Source organism: Topomyia yanbarensis, chromosome 2 (assembly GCF_030247195.1).
Source record: "Topomyia yanbarensis strain Yona2022 chromosome 2, ASM3024719v1, whole genome shotgun sequence".
NCBI lineage: Eukaryota > Metazoa > Arthropoda > Insecta > Diptera > Culicidae > Topomyia > Topomyia yanbarensis.
In genome coordinates this window covers 145,713,236-145,725,596 of record NC_080671.1, presented here as the reverse complement: position 1 = coordinate 145,725,596, position 12,361 = coordinate 145,713,236, and the positions used below count along the sequence as shown (strand labels likewise).

The following is a 12,361-nucleotide window of genomic DNA, read 5'->3' as shown; positions in this document are numbered from 1 at the left end:
TTTGGGACAAAAATATGAAAATAACGATTATTTTGGGGTAAACATAAAAAAAAAAGAATTTTAATGTAAAAGTTTACACGCATACTTTTGAATGTATACGTACGTACGTACGTACGTACGAATCTTTGAAAATTTTAAAAGTTTAGTCGAGCGAGTTTCTAATTTGGGAAAAATTTAATAACTCTGCCACTTTTCAACCGATTTGATGATAATTAGGTCTTCGTATGCGGAATTAATTGTCTCCTAAATTTTCATTGAAGCAAAGACGATTCCTTATAAAAAAATTTTAAGCGATTTGCATACTTTGCATGAAAAACATCGCGAAGTAATGATTACTTTCATATTGTTGTCCCAAAACCGCATAGTATTTTTAACAAAAATCAGAACGTAGCATACCGTTGGAAATGTCTATTCTTCTTCTTTCTAGGGAATTAAACGATTCAATATCGGTTCAAAACTGACAGCGTAGCTAATTTTTTAGTGCCTAACGTCCCCAAAAATAGTTTATTTTGCTATAAACCAAGATTTTGGGAGTATATTAAATTAATCGAGTACATTACATAAGTTAACAATATTTTTTGTAATTGAAAAAAAATCATGATGCCATTCTCAAGTTTTACAGCTTTAGATTGCAGTACACTTACGGCAAAGGATTTCCAGTCATTTTATTGGTGAGCTCTTTATTTATTTATTTTTTTAATTAGTTATTTTCCTACGTATTCACATATTTATTTTCCATGTAGTTATCTTCTTGTTTTATATTTACTACTTTATTTCATAATTGAATTGATTTGGGAGCTGGGCGGGACCATCAGGGCACCCGATCGAAGCGGCATGGACTAGGAGAGTGGAAATGCCAACTCCTGGTTGGTAACAGTCTGACGGCTTTCAGTATAATTGGCTCTTATGATCTAGCCTCTGGAAGGAGACTCTCAACTCCCCTGTGGTACGTGTCGGAGACTTTGCTGACCGACCAATCTACTACTTTTTGGCCCTTTATACAGTGCTTATTTGAAAGGGACCAGTGAATAATGATTGAATTGGGAGATATTGGGAGATCAGTCCATTGCATGAACGGTAGTTCTGCTGCAATAGATGGTACCGTCAAACGGGGTTACTTGCAACACTTTTCAACTTCAAAGCGGTATAACTAAAAATGCTGTAACATTAGAATAATTTTCAATATGTACAAGCGCTAATGGGAGTATAAAGACTACTAAATGGTATTTTACAAATCAAAGCATCATTCCCTGTTTTCACGATGGCCAAAAAATATGCCTGTTGCAAGTAACCCCGCATATGGGGTAACTTGCAACACATGAACTTCATTGAAGTCTATTGCTGTATATTTTTGTTTACCTTTAGTACATTGACCAAATGTACGATAATTTGGATACCCATGTTATTTACAAAGAACAGCGACCAAATGTACTATAATTTGGATGCCCATGTTGTTTATAATCAACAACGTATTTGAACAGCGGGAACATTCGATTTATTCAAGAAATTCGTAGGAAAGGCTAGCTAACAGGGTTTTAACCCTTCATTTCAGAACTAGTAAGTAACAAGTATTATCCATAGAACTATAACTTCAGTTCTATCGCAATTAACGTGATTAGATTCCACTGGAACAGTGCAGTGAAACTGTCAGTGAACGGCGAGAACTAAATTATACTACATCTTTGTTGTCTTCAGATATTATTGATAACAGATAATTAATTTACACTGTCAACGACTATCTTTTCCATGCAATCGGACTATTATAAATGCTAGAACAATCCAGTTGAGTCAGTGGTGGATCCAGGGGAAGGGTTCTGGGGGTCCGGACCTTCCCGAATTTTTTTTATCTCATTGAGAAATTTTAAAATAGTTTCTATTTTAAATTCATTCTAAATTCCAAATCATTCCAAAACTGATTTCAAAAAGAAGGGTATTAGATATTACGTATTGTACATTGAATATTTCAAAATCGAAATTTCGGACCCCCTCCGAAATTTTTTTTTGGATCCACTCCTGAGTTGAGTATAAGAAGATAGAAATTGAGAATTTTCTAGTATTGCTAGAGAAGCAAGTTCACGTAAAGACGACTTCCTGGTACTGTTCTGTATTTAAGGAGCATTTTCATATTCTAGTTGTAGGTTATACCTTTAAAATTTGATTCAAAATGCTATACAGACTATTATTTGAAACGCTCAATCAGCCAGATGGCTAGAGTCGTAATAGTAATAAGACAAAATACTGTTGCATGTAGTTAATATAGTTAAATCGTTATCTTGCATATATTTGAGAGGGTAAACAAACATGTATCAAACAGTAACGTTTGTTGTTGTATACTCGATCTGTTCGTAAGAGATACAAATGAAATGCTCTTATCATTGAAGTGGACCAAAGCACGACATTTCAGTTTGTTTTTTATTGAAATATCTCCAAATACAGAAGATTACACTATCGCGCTAAAGAAACCGAAAATAATGACTGGTAGTACATGATTATCTTTTAACATATGCTGGCTTTTGACAGCTATAATGCTAAATTGCAAACACTATTATTAGCGTTGTTAAATTAATCTGAACAGAAACATGTTGAAGTGTTGCAAGTTACCCCGCTGTTGCAAGTTACCCCGTTTGACGGTAGTACCATATCACATCATCATATCAAATTAATCGAGTACATTCTTTTTATTTATTTTGTAGCACCGTGTTATTCTTTCGTGCCCTCCATGCAGTTAGATGTTGAAGTAAAATATTGTCTGAAATGTGGAACTAGAATTTTGATGATTCATATTATGAACTAAAATTGTTCAAACATGCTATTCAACCGTATAGCATGCTATTCACGGTATCTATCTTTACCGTGACAACCGGCTTGTCAAATTTGGAAAATCTTTCCAAAACGGCTCGGAAAATCTATCTCGATCCAATCCGTCAATATGGTGCACTAACCAAACACTAAAAAGATTAGCCCCTACAGATTTGTTTCTATTATCATTTGTATTGAGCTGTTTGAAACGAACAGAGCATCACCTCGAAAGACTGCACAATGCCCGGAAGGCAAATATTGTGCTACTAGCAGAGGCCAGTATTTTAACTTCCGATAGATGGAAATTAGCAAACGCATCGAAAAAAACGATTTTAAAACATCGCGTTAATTTCATGCATCACGCCATATATCTTGAACAGAAAGAATAGGGATTTTAGTAGCAGGCTGCTATTCGAACTTATCGGATGCGTTCTTTCCGGGAGACCACATATCAACACCGAGGGAGTTATCTTTTGTGTGATAAATTCAGTTAAATATCATTAGATTTGTATTAACGTCACGAAGTGTAGTCCGGTTATGTCATAGACATTACCCACACATCTTTTTTCAAATGTCCGACATCAAGAACAGGTGAAGCGACGACTAAGACCATAGAGATGAATTGCAAGTGTGAAAGAGCTGCCTCGTGTGCATAGCATCAAATAGATAAAAGTAAGTCCAACATGAAACAGCGAAACGAATGTAGGGTGCCCTTCAAAGGAATTGGAAGCAATCGAAAGGAAGGCCGAAAAACTGATCGACAAGGTTTCGTTATTCAGAGGAATCCATGATTGTCAGAGATGTCAATTTTCATTATCAAATACCCACTTTTAGTAGAATATATCGCAACAAAGATTCAAATTCAAAATCACCTTCATTTTTCATTCAATTTTCTGTTGTTCATCGAAAAGCTACACTTATTGTGCATTCTCACAAAAATTCAAGTGTTTTAATTAGTTTTTGAGTTATCGTGTTCGCCAAAGTTTGCGATAGATTGAAATCTGGGCATGTTACGGTAAATACGCGCGAGGAATGCATAGCTGTTTAAAACAAAAGAAGTTCAACGTGGCCACCGGAAGATTGCGGCAGACTATTCTAGAGGTTCAATACTAACAATTAAGCGAATATAAAAATAAAAATAAAGGCGTTTTTTCCAACTACACCAAGCGCCCCTCTTAACACAAACAAGTGCAAAAGTAACGCTAATGCAAGATATTGATAGTTATCCCTTAAAATCTTTCCCCACCCAGCGAGTCACTACACACGTTTATCTCACTCTCATGCTCACCACACATAATTTCGAGTAAATCGTTATTACATGTAATTATTGTAAAACGGTCGACTTTCACTCAAAAAATTTTGGGCAGCTTTTTAACCCAAATTCCACTTTGCAGTAAAATGATTAAAAAATTGAAATGAAATGAATGAATAAAATGAATAAAATATAATAAAGAAGCACAAAATTAGTACCATGATAAAGCGCATTAAGGTTAATAAATAAAATAACAAACGTAATGAATACACTTATTGTAAAGGAATAAACGAAGAAAATCAATAAAATGAACAGAATTATACAATAAAATAAATTACATAAAATATATAAAACTAATAAAATTGTAAAACCAAAGATAAATTGTAAAAATGAATAAAACAAAACAAATAATAAAAAGAAATGATGAATAAACAAAATGACTCCAACACTTAAAACGACAAATTGAATAAAAAGGACAATATAGAAGACATGAATGAAATTAGTAAAACAAAGATGATTGAATGACAAAAGTTAAAAAATGAACGAAATCTATAATTGATTAAATATAATAATTGCTATAAACAATATCTGAAGTGCAATTAATAAAATAATTAAATGAATGAATACAAACTTTAAATAAAATGGATCAACTGACCAAAATAAATAAAATTAAAAGTGTACATAAAATAGAAAAAATAATGAAATTAAGTAAATTGATAATACGATCAAGGTGAATTTGAAAGCCATCCTAAAATGTTTGTGAAAACCCTATTATTTGGAAGTTGATATACCAGGATCCGAAGAAATGGCTAAATAATACATTGCGGTGTTTTTATTCCTACTTCGTTTTCGTTCTTTTTTTTTGGTGACATAAATAAAGTTTATCTGGTATTTCAACTTTACTCGAGGACCTTAGCAATTATCAGAAAACCTAAACATCCCATTTTTTAGAAAGTAAAGATTTCTGGGTCATTAATTTTTCGTCATCGTTCGAAGATATATCTCTTCATCTTCAGGGCATTCAAGATACTCACATATATCAATTATAGTAAGGCCTCTCATTTATCACTCATATGCGTAAATGACTCCGTAAATGAGTTCGAAAATAAAAAAATCATAATTTCACATGAAAAGTTACCAGCACTCACACAACTTCTCCGGATAAATAAGACGTACTATTTCTCCAGATAAATAACTTTGTTGGAGAATGAGTTAACGAGTTTATCGCATTGAACCTTTGGTACTTGCTACCTGCTGCCAAAACAAGTCTTGGCAATTTAGTGTAAATTTTGACACTTCTGTTTATTTTTCTCTATATTAAATTATTATTTCCTTCACCAGTGAGAAGGGAGATCATCAGTTAAATTTTATCAGAAAAACTATTCTCCCACTACTTGGGGAAAGGGAGAATTTTGCGACTCATCCTATTCTATCCTCTAATTTTTAATATCATCAAACATACAACATAGAGCTTAGCATAATGCTTAATGTAAGCGGAACATATCTCAACTTTGGGAAAAGTGTACTTTTTATCTTTGAAATTTACTTACACGTTACTTTTTTAGAAATATCACAGTAATTATTGAGTAAATTAACAAAATGTTTTTGCATTAGAACTCCTTCAATTAAGGGGTTACATACCTTTTAATTTTTCAAAAAATCGATAAAAGTTTTATTACTTTATCTGAAAGTACAACTCCTTGAGAACATTTTCCCAAGTTTTTATAGAGATACGAGGAATAGATCGAAAGTTACAGCGATTCCCAGCGCGCTTCATTTACCAAGAGCAGTGGCAATTTGAAGTTTTAAACTCGATTATCTCGAAAAGTCGTTTTTCAAAGAAAAAATGGTTTTCCCGTGATCACGATTTCCAAAAAACACTGAACCGATTTTCTTCAAATTGTTTTTCAATTGATCGTAATTAATTTTTCTCGCACCCTAATGATTCCTTTTTCATGCATAAATGTTTGTATTGCAGATGAGAATTTTTTAATACAATTTTTGAACCTTAAAACAGCGGTTTTTTTTAAGAAAAACGTTTCCGAATGCAGGAAAAAATATTATTTATACAACTAATCGTTAAGGTACGAGGAATACTCTATACTAATGGAATTTTTTGAGTTTTGAGATTTTAGTTGATCTATTGGTCTTCAATCGTGATCACCGCAAACCTCTTAAATAAAACAGGGCTTCGGGGAAAAAGCCATAACTCCGTCAATTATCAATGTATATTAATATACTTATGCTTGTTTATTTTACAGAAAAATGTACTACCAAAATACTATAAATTTGATAAATGAAATCATTTCTTTATAGCTTTATGTAAATTCAAACTTTCATGATATATTCTCACAAAAAGAACATACCCCTTAAATATATGTATTTTCAAATCTCGATATCCAAAATCGGTTTATATTTTTCCCTAAAACACCAGTAAACTAATAATCTATATGAAACAGTCTCATTTTCAGCAAGTGGAAAAAGTAAATGCGAAATAAAAATAAAAATAAAATGTTTAATATCTCCGCCGTTCATTAACTGATTTTGAAAATTGTTTTATTTGAAAGTTATGTGTCTAAAACATGTCATGTTTTAAAAAAATGCGCATATCTCAGAAACTAAAAAACACAATTAAAACAGCGTTAATTTGTCACGTTAGACCTTTCGTTTGAAACTAGTTTAAAAATAAATCGGTTGCTGAGATAATTACATGACAACAGAGCTCTTGAAAAAAATAATGCTATACACATAGTATTGAACATTTGGAATCACATTTCGTTCCAAATGTACAAAATGGCACACAAAGCTCCACTGTGGATTTTTTTGTTGCACGCAAGTATTTTCAACGCTAATTAGGTATAGAGGTGGTGATTGCTGACTGATTTTTATTTGAACTTGAAGGAGGAACGAAACTCAAATCTTGCCCTACTATTTTCGTTCAAATCGTAATTGTTCATTGCATCATTCATTCATACAGCTTAGCCGCACAATTATTTTCCATTCATTTTCAACTTCATTGGCGATGTTAATATCTCTCGACTAAGTTGCTGATTAGGTTTTACTTGCTGTTCATGTATGCTCGAAAATGCTTATGTCACAGTAATCTAAACTGGCCACTGCAGAGCAGATGACGGTTTTTGTTTGAGAGTGCATGAAGCATCAATTTGATATGAAAACATTCGCTTTCGCATGAAAATACAGCGAACTTTCACTTTTAGCGAATGATTAAGGAAGGCTTTGAATTTGAATCTTGGTGGTGGTAGATTCAACTGGAACCTGGCGTTTGAAAATGAAAATTCGCTTGACTGAGAATCACATAAAAAGAACACTTTCAAACAGTTATGCTTTATATAATCCGCGTTTGATACCGCTATCTGTGACAAGCATGAAAGTTTAACAGTCGACTTGCCAATTTTTTCACCTCAATAAACGTTTTTACAATATTCTCTTACGGCGTGGTAAATCAACATATATGAAGGCATCAAGTCCGGAGACGCGTTATGGCAGATTTGTTTTATTAAAGTTTTGGCAGATAAAGCGGCAATAATTCAATAGTAGTCCAAGAAACTATTCAACTATTTATTATTCTAAAATAATTAAATTTATTATTTTTAAATGATTTTCAGGGATTTTTTTGTAATTAACCAAAGTTTGTTTAGTTAAAATTCTGTAAATTTAATTGTCCACATTCACCAGTTTAACCAAAAAATTTTCAAAATTCTTACAATAGCTGAATTTTAGTGACTGTTAGATAGACACCTCAACGTAGCAAATAAAACGGCAATGTTTGATACTTAAGTTGATTAAATTGGATGGATAATTTATTGGCACCCAAAGATTTAAGAATTAATCGGCTTATCATAAAAAAAACATATTGCAGCAACTCACAGTTTTAACGCTTTTTTAAAGCGCTTCGTCGTTTTTCAATATCTGCATGCAAACAGGTTTACCAGCTTCCGCAGAATTCCATTTAAAAATAATCAGCATACATTCTGTTTTAACCACAAAGGGCACTCGTTCGGCTCGACACAACACACATGAATTATTTATTGGCACTAAGTAGCACAGTCCTGTCCTTCGTTCAGTGTCACAATCCTTTTTCCTTATCACCTCGAAATTTCATCCTCAACCCAGCGTCTGGTTCGTAGTTCATTAAATTTCCATAAATCCAACAACAACTGACTGAGCACCACTTCAGCTCGATACGTTTTCTAATGGTAATCTTCGCCTCACTAAACCGTAAGTCGTAGTGACATTGTAACACATCAACTCAATCACACTTTTCATTCAAAGATTCCATCCATTAGCTGTACCACAGGGAAATCACCTAGAAATCAAACGCACCACACCAAGAACCGAATAGAAGAAAAAACAAAACACCACGGATCCTTACTCGTAATTCTCCAGCAGTTTCGCGATCGTAGGCAAAACCTGGTCAACGCTGTATTTCTCGTCTTCCTAGCACATCACCGTAGGGGAACTCGATACAAACTGAACGATAAAACATAAAACAACGCAGGTAATCAGGCCCCCTGGCTGGTCGGCAGACTGTGGTTCGTGTTGGCACCCCCGATCGGGCCCCAAAAAAAAACCCGCTAGTGCTAGTGGTGAGGTGTGTACCCAGGAACAGAGTCTGCCCAAAGAGAGCGAGGCGAGTCGTGGAGCATATCTCTCGCCGAGTAGAAAGAGAGTAGAAAAAATAAACGACAAACGCGAGCGAACAGTGTTTTCTGTTAAACCGAAGCACAGTGGGACGAGCCCGGACTTAAGTCCATATATGAAGGTTACGCGATATTCTCGCTAGTATTTTTCTCGTATTAGCTGAGCCATCAGAGACATTTTTGCAATATTTTAGGGGATTTCAACGTAAAATGAATTTTTGACAGCTTTTTGAAGGGCATAACTCATGTGTTTTTTGCATTATTTACCCACAGAAACTACACCACGTTATTTTGATTTATCAAAGAAACGGTTGATTTTATGCATTGCATTACTTCACCAAAATCATCCGTGTGATGAAATTACATAGTAAAATCGCTAGAAATAAGTCACTAGTTGGTTTAGTTATTGTTTAGATAACTGTTTGTCATTAATTTTTATTGAATTTGAACTTCTAATGCGATAACAACAACGACGCCCGTGAATGCCCGCGATCACACTATACTCATTCCAAAGCTTTTAATTTTCTCTTCAAAATAAGCAAATGGTAGTTTTGCGAAAACGTGCGATAAGCAGTCAAAATTTAAAAAAAACTGTTAATGGAGACGCATGGTTATTACTGATATTGAGTTTGAATAATCACTTTATAGTTAGTATAAAGACACGAATACATGCACAACTTTCAGACAGCATTGAGGAGGATTTTACTAGTGATCAAGTGTAAGAAGCCGAATGGGAAGTGTGGTTTTTAGATGGTGAAGATATTCAGAATGTTAAAAAATCAGTAAATATGTTCAACCAATTGTAATGTGTTATTAAATGTTTCTGGAACAATTTCATGCTATCTAACGTAGTAACTGTCAAATTGAGTGAACGCAGTTGAGTTCTAGTCATATTGCAAGACTATGTTGATCCAAATTTGTACGGCACTGATATATCTTAAGGGTAAGCGATATTATCCAAATAAAATAAAACCATTTTTAAATAAACCATATACGCGAAAAAAGGGTTTTTGATTTTTTTATGTAAAATATGAAATAAGCAATCTAAGTAACTTAAAACACACCTGCGAAAAAAAATCGCTACCCATCTTATTGAATAGTGAATGTAATTAAACATTCCACTAAGACACTCAAAATGTTTGTTTTGAAAATTAACCCTCAAAAAGACAAGCTGAAATTGTGACTTCATGAAGAATCGCCAACCCAATGAAATCAAAGCCTCTTTTTGTCGTTTTATCGGCGAGAGAATCGAAGGCGCTCGATCAATTTCAAATTACAAGTTGATTGGAACTAGAGAACTGTAACTAGCCGGGCCTCTGAGACCCCTTGCCTTTTTTAGGGATTAAAGAAAATGTAGTTTTCATATCAAGTAACCCACTGATGAATTAAGGTTGGACAGAGAATGCGCAAAATTCGCAAACGAAAAAAGCATTTTTTTTCCACACCGTATGTCAGATCTTCATAAAAATCAATCAGCGTATGTAGAATGTTGTTACAGTACTGCCGATTGATTTTTATGAAGATCTGACATACGGTGTGGAAAAAAACTGCTTTTTTCGTTTGCGAATTTTACCCTTTCTCTGTCCAACCTTAAACGTTCCAAAATTAGTCGACACATCTTATTTGATCCAAAAAATCTAAATATTCATGTCTGAAGCACCATAATGAGATATAAATCAATTCGTTTCAATATAGAAAATAGATTCAACTTACCATAACTACTATTCAAAATATCATTATGAAAGACAAAATACTTCCTTTTGAGCCACCATAATAAGAAGTAAAGTTAATTTCTATTTTTATAACCAAAATATGAATTCAGCATACAAAAAAATTCTATCAAAAATATTTTGAACCTTAGCAACAAAATAATTATTTTGAGCCACCCTAATGTATAATGATGTTTTTTTTACAAATGTTAATATCAAAAACGATTTGGCACACGAAAACTAATATACAATAAATTTAAGAACTATTTTGATAAAATATTTATTTTTGAGACACCCTAATGAACAGTAAATGTTTATTTTTAATATGTTTTAATATCAAAAACGAATTCAGCGTACCTAAATTACATAAAACCGTCCTATTTGAGCCGATGCGGTAAAGTTTCGACTTTAGTCCACCCTTTGTTCTAAGTCGTGCCACTGTGCGAAGGGGGGTGGCAGCGCATCGAAGAAAGAAAACAAACACACTAAACGAACGAAAAACAGCGAACCTAGCTTCCAACCTTACCAAGACTGCTTCGAGCTGCTCCATTTGATGCAGGCTAGCAGGCTATGGTCGCGAACTTATTCGTGCTGCTGAGGTTGGTTGACTGGTAGATGGTGGGTAGACGGGGCCTGTTGGGGAAACACATGAGTTATGTTGCTTTTTCCACTCTCTCTTTCACTTGGCACACTGGGCATGAGCAATACTTTTTTTCTGAATCGATTATTCAAATGTGATACTTCCTGATACGCGTAATAGTTTATTACGATATTTTGGTTTACGCACTGAGCATAGTCCGACAATATATTCTATCTGCTTCGTGTAGTTGGAATATGGTAGACAAATATAGTTATTGATCAAGCACACACGAAAAGTATTTTTGTAGATTGCTATAAATTTTACGTATTAGGAACCTATCTATTTCATATTGTAGATTCTATGGTAAACTGTTTATTTTAGATAACCCTGCACAGAGATCGCTTATAGATATTTCGTAAGACTACGCCCCACACAGTACCAAAAATCTCTCTTTGATTTTCGTAATTAACATATCGTTTGGTTAATTCATGTAAAAATGAGATAGCAAAAATGATAAGAAATGGAAAGGAATGATCAACGAAGATTTGTGAAGTTTCTTTTGTCGACGTCGGCGGTAAAACATGATGATGAGTTCTGTTCTATCAATGATCATGCGGTAGACTTGGGTGCAACGCCCAACTCCTACTTAGCAGAAGGCAAAAGACTCTTCACATTTCCTTTCGAACATGTCCATATGAGTCCGCCTAGTCCTAGTTTTCCGTTCCAAGTTTATAACTGATTCGCTCTAGGATACCTATCCGTTTTTCAATTTCATTGCTTTCGTTTCTCTTAGTCTTAAATTTGTCGAAAATAGCCAACAAAATCGATACAAAAACGACAAGTATAAATTTATAAACATTTATAAACAAACGGGTGAGTTCATGAATTATTAAATTACTGCTATCATCTGTAGTAATTTTAATTTCATAAAAATTTTGGCAGCGTATTATTTTCAAAATAACTGTTGTCTTTGTCCATATATGCTTTTATCTATGCAGCGTCCTCCGAATCGATTTGTCTGGGATGTATAAAACATAAACTCATGTCTCCGTCTGCTTGACACGTAAATATATCCGGAGTTATAACTAGGATCCTTATCGTACGCATAGCTTGAACGGGAATTTTGAAAAAGGATGCTAGAACAATGGTCAACAATTAAATTTTTCTCTAAACATTAGATAGCTCGGTAACTAAAAGATCGACCGTTGTTTGTCTGAAGGTGGAGAACAGCTGGGGTTAAATTCACCACACGTTGTTTAGTCTTACGACAGGGCCGGCAGATTGCGTGGGTAGTATGGGTACTAGTACCCACTCGAAAATTGCCGAGGGGGGAATTACCCACTCGAAAGTTTGGAACAAA

The 12,361-nt window shown here is 34.0% G+C and overlaps 1 protein-coding gene across 8 annotated transcripts in view; it reads right to left on the bottom strand.

The window, feature by feature from the left end:
* LOC131681647 (uncharacterized) overlaps positions 1–8,547 on the bottom strand; it is a 202,024-nt gene extending 193,477 nt beyond the window's left edge. For 3 of the 8 annotated variants that reach the window (XM_058962565.1, XM_058962567.1, XM_058962568.1), the window contains exon 1: positions 7,940–8,419. The gene's annotated coding sequence lies outside the window, so the exon portion shown is untranslated. Of the gene's footprint in view, positions 1–7,939; positions 8,420–8,444 lie in introns of those variants that run through there. The other 5 variants (XM_058962570.1, XM_058962571.1, XM_058962572.1 and 2 more) reach the window with 3 other exon arrangements.
* Between the last annotated feature and the right edge of the window lie 3,814 nt (positions 8,548–12,361).